Source organism: Haliotis asinina, chromosome 8 (genome assembly GCF_037392515.1).
Source record: "Haliotis asinina isolate JCU_RB_2024 chromosome 8, JCU_Hal_asi_v2, whole genome shotgun sequence".
Classification (NCBI taxonomy): Eukaryota; Metazoa; Mollusca; class Gastropoda; order Lepetellida; family Haliotidae; genus Haliotis; species Haliotis asinina.
In genome coordinates this window covers 16,903,383-16,917,284 of record NC_090287.1, presented here as the reverse complement: position 1 = coordinate 16,917,284, position 13,902 = coordinate 16,903,383, and the positions used below count along the sequence as shown (strand labels likewise).

Below are 13,902 nucleotides of genomic sequence, written 5' to 3'. Positions count from 1 at the left end.
AAGAGATGGATACAGGGTATATTAGTGGGGAATTGGTGCAGGGTATGTCGATGGGGACGGGTACAGTTTCAATGGTGAGAATGGGTACATTGTTGGGAGTGGGTATAGAGCATATTGGTGAGGATGGGTATAGTTTTCTTTGGTGAAAAGGTGTGGATACTGGGTATACGGGTGGGAAAGAGGTGGGCACAAGGTACCTCAGCAGGTTAGGGGAGACGGTTACATGATGGAGGTAGACGAGGTTACGCAAGGAAGGGAAGAAGATAATAACGTGAAAGTCAACAAGAGTGTGCATACCTTTGTGGGGGAGGGTAGATACACATGGATGGGAAGGGTGTATACACATAGGTGGGGAGGGTGGGTATACATAGGTAATGTTACGGGTAGCGGCATGACAAGGGGAAGGACAGAAACCGAAAGGAAACGGTGGCGATATTGATCACAGAATTGCAACAACTGAGTTTACCAGTAAGACAGTAAAGAGGCGATGGGGGATCAAAGAATGTACACACACGGCATTGCGCAATTTTAGCACCAGCACACTGTACCCTACATTATCTGGCGAGTAAAGTAATTTTCAAGCGTGATGGAATCAAATAAGAAAACTCTAAAAGCAATTAATTACACTGATCAGGTCATTCGTAAGAACGCTAGAACTTGAATTCCCATTAATGTGGAAATAAAGACAACGATTTCCAGACAAGGAGAACTTTTAAAGAATTCTTTATCAATTCCTGCTGCCAGTTCTTACAAGGAAGTTCTCAATGAGTGGATCGTCACTCCCTGTATCGCCGATCTCCTGCCAGTGTCATCTCCGCTGCGAATCTCCCTCCTTAGAACACGACAGTAGCTCTGATTGTCTTAAAAACCCATCCAGCATGATACATAGTATCTCATTTCTAACATTTGTCTGGCTTCTTGATCAGAACTGGGTCCTTCTAATTAAACACCCAGGTAAATCAGAACATCGTGGCTATCAAATTCAGTTTTAATGATGTTTCTCTTTGACAACAGACGATAGCCCCTGAGGCGGGAATTGGCAGACGAATTTATCAATCATATTTCGTTTTTGACAGCACCCTGCGTCCCTTAACAATGACTCGTTAACTCTCCGTATTCCTTGACGCTGCAGTAATTGACGTGAGCCCCCAAGGCGTGGACACTGTCTTGCCCGTTTACCTAAGTCTAGTAATTGGACGGAGTGTTTGGCGAAGATTTAATTAAGAGAAGACTGTGTGTTTTTCCGTTCAAAGACCTTGGAAATGAGCATCAGCGCCCAGATCGTGGTTGTGATCTGTTTCCATATTCTTGGTTAAGGAAGGGGCGATATCTAATGAGGGATGGATATGGCCGACTCGGGGACATTTGCATCCCCAAGGGATCATGTGAACTGATTTTTCATCTAATTGTTTCTTCGTATCGAGAACGGCGTTTGGTTTGGAACGAATGACTGATTTTGAAGACACCCTTTAATGTTTAATAGATTCGTTGATGATAGTGATTTGCCACATGATGTCGTTTGTATCACCGACCGTTAATTCAGTAGTAACTGTGTGTTTGTTGTGTTACTTGAATGGAATATTACTAACGAATGTATATTTCAGGGGGATGTCAGGATTGGTTTCAAAGGTAACGAAAACAGACAGCATGAATTATTAGTACGTGTTGAATAATGATAATAATATTAATTCGCTTTTATAAACTGCTTACTGAAGAGAGACTTGATTAATGTAAATGGCACTTGAATGTTTTCATATTTTCAACTCCATGGGGAATATACAATCAAACATCTCATTTTTTATATCATACCGATTACAAACTGCTATTGGGTAAACACATGCCCAGTTCGATAAACTCGTAGAATGCGTACAGCGGCAGATCATATTTCGTTTAAAATAAAATAAACAAAGCCGTTCCATAATGGTGAGATTTTAGTAAAAACAGAATCCATTATACGTGTTCCGCTGTGTTCGTTAGCAGATTTATTTGAATTAAAATGAAAATACCAAAACACCAGTTTATTGGGGACCATGTTAAAGTGGTTATAACAAGCATAAATTGTCACACAAAAGGGTTATTCGATAGCTTATAACTTTGAATGCAACACAAAAATTAACCAACGAAAAAAAAAACGTATTTTATTGAATGAAGTATATTGCCAATTTCAACAATAACATGGGGATGCCGAAAGAATATCGTGCAATGTAGCACGATCAATTCAGTTTCATATATCACTTTCCGAATGTATGTCTGGATGTTATAAACAACCCTTATTTTAATTCAACACGTGGTAACTGGTGTCTGTTTCTGGAAAGAAACTGAGCCTGATATCCGATATGGAGAAAATGTGGTTTATACCTTGCCTACAAAACAAGGCGAAATAAATGTCGGTGTAAATCTTCCTGACTGGACATAATATTTCATTAAATGGTATCATTTTCAAAATGTGACAGCTTATATGGTTCCCGTTTCGTTATTGTAAATGACCACATGTCTTCTTTTATTGTCTTGGGAAATTTTAATTCCTGACAGCGGTTAGGGGTCAAGTGCACCTTCTGGTGCATTGCTCTAGCAAATCCATGACCCAGAAACTAAGCATTTAGCAACGTATGTTTAAGTGCACATTGTACACAATGAAACATTTCATTGCATTTACCCAGGGAATCATTAGAGGACTTGGTTTAAGACGTAAATTAACTACCCGGTAATTCGTGATGATTTAGATCGCTGCACCTTACATATACCCAATAGCAAGTCTGGGTTGTGTGCAAATTATTTGGCTATATACCTTAGCGAAATTGCATGGTTCTTTTGGCTACCTGATTAAGGCGTGTTATACTGAAAATTGCCGTGGGATATTGGTCTTCGATCGAGCCAGAAGAGGTACAGGCATGACTCGATCATGTGGGGATACAAACAGTTCTATTGTATGTTAATAGACGGATGAGTGATGGTCATTCTTTGGCTGACCAGGGGTCAATTATTGGCCGGGGGACACGTTAAATGTGTTATTTTCTTGTTAAAGATACCACTCATTATGTGTCTGTGACAGAGTAACAAACAAGCCCCCTTCCTTCTTTTTAGCATTTGGATAACTGTTTTGATTACCCCAAGGGTTCAGTATTCGGAATCCAGGTAGCTGAAGGTTAATTAGACCTTATAGCAGGGGCCAATCGGGTGGCTATCTTGGCAGGTTGATAACATCCAATTATTTGGGCTTACGGTGTCTTCGTAACCTGTCCGTTCTCATTCCATGTTACAGCAGGGCCATTAACAGAGAATACGCCCGGGAAATGAGCCAATTTCATAAAATCACCTTCTTTAAAGATCTGTCTATCTGGTCATAAATCACAAGGGTCCTATATCCCTGGACCACACATTTTGGGGTGGAAGGTTTTAAGGTGATCATTGCTAGATCAGTACTGGTAGGGGTGATGGGTCTTAATTATAGTGTAGAATTTCTTGACACCACGCGTGACGTGGGCAAGACGGCTACTCTACAGCTCCTGTCGACCACACAATTTTTGACCCATTTCAATTATGTTTAGAACAATGAACCAGTTCAGACCACCTTCATTAGAGAGAAAACGTCACGGTTTCGCATGACGCCCATCAACGTTGACATCGGGGTAAATGACATAGTTAGCTCCCCTACATATGGGTTCGAATTACGTTTTTTGTGTCCAGGGCGCGAAGAAACCGAAGGAGGGAGTTGTTATGTGTTAAATGAAGGGTTACAGTTTCCAATCTACCAGAACTTTTGAACAATGACTACGTATTCCCGCGTTCGCCGTCCGGCAGACGTCATTGTCCTCCGAGCAGACGACAGGCTAGCAAGGGCCAGTGCTCTCGCATAAACCTGTCGTCTGCTTCTGAGATCTCTGACAATTTAAAGCAATTGTGGTTTGTAAAGGTTAGAGAGGTAGAAGACGAGTCTACAGTAGAGATCAAGCGAACACAACTTTAAGCTTTTTGCCCAGAAAACGAGGATGTTCGACATTTGAGATGATTTCAAAAGTCTTGAAGATCAAGCGTGCATTAAAAAATCTCTGTTCGCCTTCTTTTGTTACGATAGGCTTGTAAGAACAGAGAGATGTTGCATTCTGGAGTCACCAGACCGCCTTGTTCTTTATAGATTTCAGATTTACCTACAAGAAAGATTCTCCTGTTTCTTTGTTGTACAAAAATACTGTGGATTTGTGCAAAATGGGCCCCGTTACACCATAAACAAATTGATGAGGTTTTGATCTTTGATGTTCTTCCTCCTCGGGACTGTGATGATCTTGTTAACACACTGGGGGCTAGACGATAGGGTGCTGGGAGTGGTTAATTTGCTGTGATGTGACCTAAGTCTGTAAATGTAACGTACGATGACGTTGCAGGAGAACGGACACCGATTTGTAACAGTATTGTTGGCAATTCCATATACATAGCTATGATTTCCTTTCATTGCGTACATATATTCGATAGATAACGTGCTAAAGGAAAACCATGGGGAATGAGTGAGTGAGTTAATATTTAACGTCAAATCGGCAGTACTTCAACCATGGGATTTGGGTATTTGGCTGATCAGTAGGTTGATTTAAAGAATAATTCGTTAATTCATCAATGACAAATTCATCAATAAGATTTTAGATACACCGATTCATGACGTTTTCTCACACCAAATATTATATAACAATAAAGATTAAAGACAAATATACAGATCACAAAGTAACCAACAACATATTCATAAATCATACATGTTTGGACAAATTCATATGCATCAAAGTTTTTTTCTAAATTTTAAATACACTTTGTGAAAATAAAAAAAAAAATTGAAAACGCTGCAGATCCAAATACAAAACAAACGAGGATCAAAAACCTTATAAAAAGACGATCATTTATGTTCAGTCGCCATCTTACGATAAAACAGTTGAGTCGATTTACATTTACCTCGTTCTTGACACTTAATGAATCATTCTGGCGCAAAATCAGGTCATAAATTTATTTTCTGTGCCTGCTCATCGGTTTCCAAGATCGATGCGAATTCAAGGTTGAACGTACGCTGGTAATAGTATCCCCCTCAACGTAGCAGGTGTGCTTTCAGTACACCCTCTTTTGCAATATATTGTGGAAACAGGTTATAATGGGGTCGATTTTACGTTATTGTATAAAATCAATCACTTTCGGATTACAATGATTTTTTTATGTTTTGATGTTTTTGGTTTTTTATCACGAGGAGCATGTTTAGCTCTTGCGTTGGGTGAAAAACGGTTATTTTTATCGATGTATTTTTATTTTTTTTGTGAAAACGTTAATTATAATGTGTTGGGGGAGGAGGGGTGGTTAATGGGTGGTCTTGAGAAAGAACGTGTTTGCTTTGTAATTTTTAACAAGGTACAATCAGAGATTTCATTTTTTTATTTTTGTTGATCATTCATTTTATCATAAAAATTTCTGATAACATCACGTCTATTGTCTTGGTTTGGAAGATATGTACATTATAGCGAGAGAGAGCAACATTCACACGATTTTATTTCTGATAAATGTGGACAAGATGCTACATTTGGTTTATTCGATATTAGTATAATGACTGGTCATCAAAGGTCAAGTTAAATACACAGAGTTTTATAAACACTCCTCCCATAAAAGTCGGTTGTAAAATCATTTAAACACTTCAGCAAGCACCAGGTTGTTTCCACATGGCTTTTGTCCAACCTATAAGTGACCGATGGTCAGTTTTAATCCGCTACAATCATTGGCTAATGTTCATGGCTCTAATTATAGGACCCAGGACTTGTCTGTATTGAGGGCGCCATCTTGGTTTATGGTCGTGTGAATATTCATGATTATCTTTTAATAGTCAGAGATTAACCCAGTTGGAGAGATTTCCTCCAACTGTACTTTGAACCTGAATTGTATTAAAAGTGTTGAACTTTGAATGCAGGAGAAACGCTATATAATCTAGGCTTCCATATTCAACAGCCAATCAGAAACAAGAAAGATTGTCGCACGGGTTATTTCCCCTTTCCCACTTCATTAAATCATTTTGGTTGGTTCTTTTTAAAGCCAAGGAAGAAATGAAAAATGTCAAGTGTTGAAAACAAACAAATCAGAAATTCCTAAAACTGAAGTATTCGTTCTAAGAGAAACACACGGCTATAAAATTCTATCACAATGGGCGCCCACAAAAAGCGGACTCAAAGATATTTGTAGTTTTACCGCAGTATTCTCAAAACGAGCTGGACTCGACAGCTCTTCCCTGTTCTGGTTGGTTTTACAGTCACAACTACCAGAGCCCTCGTCAATACATTTTTACATTTGACAATAGATACACCAAACTCGAAACAAGTGTCTCGTAATCTTTTACACTTATGTACACGCATCTCAATAAATAGTTCAGCTTTTCGAGAACATTAAACTTCATGGTAAATTATTCTCAAGAACATCAAAGCTAGCAAACTTGACAAATGTTCCCCAAACCTCGTCGCCTTTCGTGTTATTTCATGTCCGCATGTGGAGCCTGTAAGATATACTCTTAGTATCTCTAGGGCCGACAAGCAAACAGTCCCAATATTTATGTTGAAAGTTTACATTTTTGGGCCTAGAACACGTGTCCAGCACATTGTATTGTCGGGAAAACAGCGCTTCAGTCTTAGACATCTCAAGCGGGCTGGAAATATTAGACGGGGTAGAGTTGTAACGTTGGGGTGACGCCTTCGCGGACAATCGCAACTTGGAAAATGTTCTGATGTAGCCGATGTATTTAGTAACCTCCAAGGGAGACAATTGGTGTAGATGAGCATGGCCTGTCTAACGGTCAATGTTCTGGCCAAGTCATCGAAACCGTTTATCTGTGGAGTTATTATTACAGCTCTGTGCACGCGGATAATGGTTTTTCCAGTCGAGGAAGTTTTTGGGTGTGTTAGAACTGCCATGTTTTTCTTTACCCTGATAATGCGATGGAACAGTTATCGTTGGGCCTTCCATTCAATCACGAAGATCAACTTTCTCAAGAAGAATGCTAATTCGAAAAGTTTTTGTTTTCAACTTACTACCCATCCTTAGCACAAATGAACAAAATGTTTGTGCAATGTGTCTCACTCTAGTAAGCAATTAATGACTGACAGCAGAGTCAAACAGCATGTGCCAAACATCTTGGAATGACATGGCCGTAGGTAACGTTTCCTGTTGTTGGGGGTGGGGGTGGGGGGAGAGGAGGAGGGGGAGGGGGCGTGAGGGGACCCTACTCACATTAAAAGAGTGTTGTATCAATACTTTGATCTACAAAATATAATTTGTACAAAAATTCTAGGGAGAGCAGCTGCCCACTGTCTCCCTTTGCAACCTACTGCCCTGACTGAAATTCACATCGAACAAATTACCAGGTTTCACAATAAAACCTTTATAAGGTACCAATTACCTTATCATTAATATTTGGCTGTATCTGTCTCGGTCTCTTTTATTAACAGTAATTATGGAATATGTCATCCATCTCGCTATGAGACTTGTTAACACATTTTATTTGCTAGTAATGCCACCTTCAGAGTTTCGCTGCAGAAAAAAACATAGATTTATAACAATTACCGATATGACTGGTGAATTTCGAAACATGGCCTGAGCATACAAACAGCGAGCCGACAGGAAGGATGTCTCATTAATGAGCTGTTTAATGTAGCATCAACCAAAGGATGCTAAAACCATTTTCTCCGTTTCCCAAGTATGTGAAAACAGGCAAATATTTCGGTCCTTGTTATAGCCGAATACCCCGGTCTTGTGGTACAGACATGTGTTTTTGCATTCAATTTGCTAAACCACCGTCTAAATTGAAAATAATGTGTTATTATTTGTCAATCAGTGTCAGAAAAAAAGAAAATCTATTTATTTTACAAACTTTTTCCAAAAACGAGCAGACGTCAAAACGCCGCCATTTTGAATCTCGTATTTCAAGGCCGCCATATTGAAACAAACTTCTTTTTAAACCATATATCCTGATTGAACCAGTTTTGACACGGGTATGCTGAGGGATTTGGTTCATAGTTGCCCGTTTGCTAATCCGATAATCTAGTAATCTGACGATGAGAGGGCTTACATTGGACTCCGATAGGGAAATGGATAAGGATGTGCGTCCGCCATGTTGTTGCTATCAAGTGACGCTTTAATCTTTTTCATCATATTTAGCACACAGGGGTTATCAAGAGTATTTTTCTATCCGAAACCTGACACTCATGCGAGGCAATCTTGCCTATTGTTTCCCTATTATCATTTCAATTTCGAAATTAGATTCCGGAATAAGCTTTCAATCATATTTGTCGCCATAACCAGGTCTTCACAAGACAACGATAGATTACAAACATCAGTTCGAGTGACCACTGGCAGTCGTTATGCTAACCTGCGATTTGAATCTGGTTATTTCTTTGCCTTGTGTGTGACACTCCGTTATTATCATTGTCTCGACACAATAAGAAAACATGATCATTTTCATTTTGGTAACCTGTTCTTCCTGGTATCACTAAATCTGTAATTTTACTTTGGAACCCGTCACGTGCTACTAAAACATGACAGGCTGTATAAAACATGTCTGTTCATAGTTTGACTTGGTTTCATGACTGTAGAAAACAAATATTCTTTTGGCGTTCATTTTGAATTATTATAACAGTGTTTTCTCCAAACCGCTTTTGTACTCGTAGCTATAGAATATATTCGTGACTATTGCTCGTGCTGTTCATGAAGGCGTTGTGAAATATGTAACACGTCAGCGGAAAACATTGGTAAATGGCACCACGGTGCCCAGAAAGTGCATATTTGATGATTTTATTGCAAAGGTCAAACGTTCATGTTCATTCATTCATGTAATTGTCAATAAGTAATTCTTTAAACTATTAAAGCATGTTTATTCTAAATACCCCCTTATTAATTCAACAAACATGAGAAGTTGAGAATGTATAGAATTCATTTTGATTTTGACAAAAACGGTACAAAACAACCAAATTCATCTATTCAAAAACATAATTTTGCAAAATATTCTGTTCGTAATGACACCGTTTTCTATCCAAATAGTAGTCTTACATACAAGTATATCCCAACTTTTATTGCTTAAATGTGGAGTGAGTATTTCAAATGTGTAAATATTCAACTGTACCATAACATATCTAGCCTTGCTTGTCAAGAATCGTTACAAATTCCGTTAATCATTTTATGACTCACTCGCTGTATTTTCCAATTTAAATGAAATTCTAATTTTTGCAAATAACATTCAAGATTTCAAAGGCGGCAACGCTGAAATTGACAACAGTGTTTATTTGAAATTGACGTAGCGCTCTCTGAGGCTGTAGGTACGTCCCATGTGAAAAACAGCTCCCCGTGGCATTCTTGACAAAGCTTTAAAAACACTCTTAGCAGAAGGAAAACCGCTCACGGGGTGTAGAGTTCCCGTCAAGCCAGCAAGGGAAGCAAGGGTGATAGTTACCTATTTATCTCACTGGATTTATGGCACATTGAAGCCCTATGCTTGAAACACAGCCTTCAAGTGAATTCCTTCTATGTAATAAATCGCTTGGTTAAAACTTAACTTATTGTGATTTACAGATGTCACTTTCGGAAACAATGATAATGCTTAAGTCAGTTGATGTTTTTCATTCTCATTTTTGTCATATTTCTCAAATTGATAGACATCGTAATCATCAAAATTTGGTGAAAATTTCACTTTTTAAGTACATAAGTAAAACAGGCGGTGTTTAATTTCTGCTTGAGTCATTTATCTTGCAATAAGTTTACAGTTTATTTGACAGAAGTTTTGTCAGAGAGACAAGTTAATTTCCATAAGTTAATGCAACGTCCTTATCAGCTGTTCCAAGGCTGTACTGTTAGTTACGTCCGCGACTGTACTTTATTCATATGAATATTAAGCAGAGTTTAGATAAGCCGAAAGTTAGGGCGACATTGTTTCATAGGGGGAACTTGTTCTTAGTATTTATATACAATCTACGAATTATGATTGAAACTAGTAATCAGTTTATTTGACCCTTGCGTGACCACGTCTCCAGATTGTGCGTACCTGTATGTAATATACTCGGAAAATTGTAAAATACTAAGCAAATGATCCTGAGACTGTCAAATTTAGGGTTGCCCCATAAATCAAACTTGAGTACACGAGATGTTTCAAAAACACACTTAGGATATCTTAACAGGAAATAACAAGACAGCAGATCATATTTTGTGCATGAAATGATTATAAAGCAAAACCCTCAAGAAAAATGGCTTTCGATCATGCAAAACATTTTCACATGCTCCGAACTGGGTGTCTTCCTTATTAAGAGTCCCCTTTTCGTTATAAATCCAAGTAATGCTTTCCGTGCGATACCCCTGATAGGCAGTTATTACTATGTGATGTTATTAACCTGGTCTCATTCCGCGGGATTAGCGGACATGGTGTGGCTTGGTTGTTAACGACGTCGCACACCAACATGACCCTCATCCGCGTTATAACGGTAATTAACTCATGGGCGTTGTTTTTGCGACATTGATAACGACTAACCTGCAACAAATTTATAATTCTGGGAAATATGCTTGCACTTCCGGTTTGGTTATTTGATATGACACCTTGTAGGTTTTGAATGAGATATCACTATAGGTGTCGATGTTCAGTGTTATATACAAGTAGATTTTGTTTTCGTTTTAGAAAGTAATGTAAGTTTAATGTGGGTAATTCATATATAATTTCCCTCGGGAGTTGACCTACATAACGTTCTTGCTGTGTCGAACCAATTGAAATCAGTTTGAAATGTACACTGTGTGGTGATGAGTGATGGTGGTGGTTGTGATGGTAGTGATGCAGGGTTAGAATGTGACATTTAACATCCATGTCAAGCACACTGACAGAATATAAAATGTATTGACATGCGCAGATGTGAAATATATGTCATTTACAACACCAAGCTGTCGTTGAGCGAGCGCATGTTACAGGTAGGCATTCTTGATTTCACCATTGAAATTGATGACAGTATATTGAAATAGATCACAAAACACGTTTATTGCTCTTTGTGTGATTTTACAGTTAAGTGTTTTAAAACATTTGTTAATTGCACATTTATGCGTTGTTTTGGACGTGGAAAGAGTTAAGTTACGAGTGCACATTGATTAATTTTAAGGGACGCTTGAAAACTGCTGTGATGAAATGAACAAGTGATATCAACATTAGGAATGTATGCATATCTATTTCATCAATGATAGTCAATCAAATGTTGCTCCCAAGTTGAAATTGACAACCTCAATTGACCATGAAGAATATATTTTCAAATGATGGTTTCGGATTTCATGAAATGTACACAAGATGTGCCATCCAAGTCGATACACCAATCTCCACAAACAAGAGTAATCTTTTCCCAAGACGGTGTCATCCTTGCTGCGATTTCTGGGAATCTCATTTACGTATCGCCAGCCGTCAAAAACACTAGGAATACTGTTGCATTGTATATATCAGTGGGATGTTAAACTAATTAACACACCATTAATCTTTGGCGAGTTCCTGCTTTCAATGAGTGAAATACGCACCAAGTTAAAAACGGGGAGCACAAAAAAATGTTAAAAAATGATTTCACTGCAAATGATGAAGGCACGTGACCTGTACTCATAGACTTTGACATTATTCACGCCGCGACCGACAATCAGCGTAGGCGTCAAAAACATTAGGAAGAGGAGAGAAGGAATGTCTCTCTCTCTCTCTCTCTCTCTCTCTCTCTCTCTCTCTCTCTCTCTCTCTCTCTCTCTCTCTCTCTCTCTCTCTCTCTCTCTCTCTCCTCTCTCTCTCTCTCTCTCTCTCTCTCTCTCTCTCTCTCTCTCTCTCTCTCTCTCTCTCTCTCTCTCTCTCTCTCTCTGTCTGTCTGTGTGTTGATCGTGATGAATGACCGCTGTCCGTTAGAGTTATATCCGTTGTGTATGGAGTACGTCATGGTCGAGGCAACATGCCGAGTCTTAATTTGTCTTGTTAATCCGTGTGCCCAAACCTGTCACTGACTGGTGGTGTCCATGAGCTTTTCAACCAACCCTCTTGAACACATGCAACACTGAAAAAAACACAACCTCACAACACATACCACGTATACCACATAGCACAACCACAACCTCTTACCAACACCAGCAACGTATCACAACCACAACCATCTCAACCCTCCACCCCCCTCATAACGCGTGTAACATAAACTTATGACAACCACAACCACCTTCCAACACAAGGAACGTAACACAACCTCAAACCTTTCCCGACACATGCAACGTAACATAGCCACAACCTTCCACCAACGCATGCAGCATAACATAACGCAACACAACCACAACTTCCCACCAGCACATGCAACCTTCTCGAACACAACATCCCAATTGCTCCCGTTGTCGATATCTTCCCTCCAATATGGCTCCCGTTTCCCTCCCAGACGCTCCCAATCAAACTTGAAACTCATGAAGTTGAAATTGACACCTTGGGTGTTTACTTAAAACGATGTCACTCTGTCTTAGACCGGTCATTGATAATTGGAAATTCAAATTTGACCAACGCTAGTCCTGTCTCGGGTGTCCGCGACATCTCGACAAGCGAAACACAACGTGTATTGTTACCCGTGCGCAAGTCCAGAGAAGCAATACCCTTCGTTTATTTAGTAGACGCAATGCCAAAAGGGTTTCTGAAGCCAGACCAAGTGTGATAGCGTTTCTAGTCCAGATTCTGCTCCTGTGGGAGTTAGATCAATTAGAATAGGCAACTCATACCTTCATTTGGGAAATGAATTTGACTTCTTTCGGAATAGCTTCCTCGTATCAGTTCCAAGAAAAACATACGTACAAACACCATAGCGAGATATTTAACTATAGCCGCCATTTATACCACAGGATCAATTTCAGATTGCCTGACGCTGGGTTTCAACTAACGCTGCCATCGTCTTAATTATAAACTATCTGACATCGTCTTCATTAATTCTGCCCGTTCTTAGGGAAGGGTGTCGGTTACGGGTTATTTTGACTACGATGTAAGAAGCTCAACGACGTTACGTCGGCGACTGTGTTAAACGTCACTGACGTTGATTAGCGTTAGATAAACAGAGCGACGTCATGTTATTTGACCCAACGCTACTCCAGGCTTTTGTTGCTGGAAGCGGAGAGGTATATTGTTTCTCCGCCCTGACATTTATCAACGATCAATGTAAGATAAAGCTGCTATGTACAAAGCGTGGCAATGGTTAAGATAGATATTCTTGATTAGAAAGCGAGAGCCCTGTGTTATCGATGGCAACAACTTTCGTATTGATTAGTGCCTGGATAATAGTGTCACGTTTTGCACGTGCAAGATGAAGGATTGTTTGATATGCATAAATGAATTAAGGCATTTCTCTAGTTTTAAATGGAGCTGATATGACTTCAAACGAAGAGGCTCGGGACATTTCGTATTTCTCTCACCACGCGGGAAGAGCTGAGCCTTTTCACGATGTATGGCATCTAGAAACAGAACGTCCAATTTCATTTATAAGGTCGTTTAGTGTTAAGCGTGGAGTTATTTATACCTATTCTCTACTAAAGGTTTTCGTGTAGTACCACACCTAATGGCGTGACGGTGGGTTGTATTACAAAGATACTGTTTGGCATGCATTTACGGCTTGGTGCTACGGGTATTTGGCTGCCACTGGGGGCTCACGTGAGCGTGTTTAAAGGAAATTAGAATGGAAACCATTGTTTAGCTATGAATATGAGCATGGCTAAGACATGGTCATTTAAAATGAGGTACAGCGTGCTTAATAATTCATCATAATTATAATGCGAACGACAAGGTAGTGGCAACATGCGACATCTGGGGTGATAGCTGAGATTATTCGTTTTGTACACAATTAGTTGAAACTAACGTGTTGTTGATAACTTGGATGTCAGTGAGTGAGT

At 39.3% G+C, this 13,902-nt stretch overlaps 2 protein-coding genes across 12 annotated transcripts in view; both read left to right on the top strand.

Moving 5' to 3' along the window:
* The window catches only part of LOC137294889 (homeobox protein six1a-like), a 96,118-nt gene that overhangs the window by 49,052 nt on the left and 33,164 nt on the right, over positions 1–13,902 (top strand). The gene's annotated exons all lie outside the window — the stretch shown is intronic.
* The window catches only part of LOC137294895 (ADP-ribosylation factor 5-like), a 174,852-nt gene continuing 171,726 nt past the window's right edge, over positions 10,777–13,902 (top strand). Inside the window, exon 1 of the mRNA XM_067826065.1 lies at positions 10,777–10,786. The gene's annotated coding sequence lies outside the window, so the exon portion shown is untranslated. The remainder of the gene's footprint in view (positions 10,787–13,902) is intronic.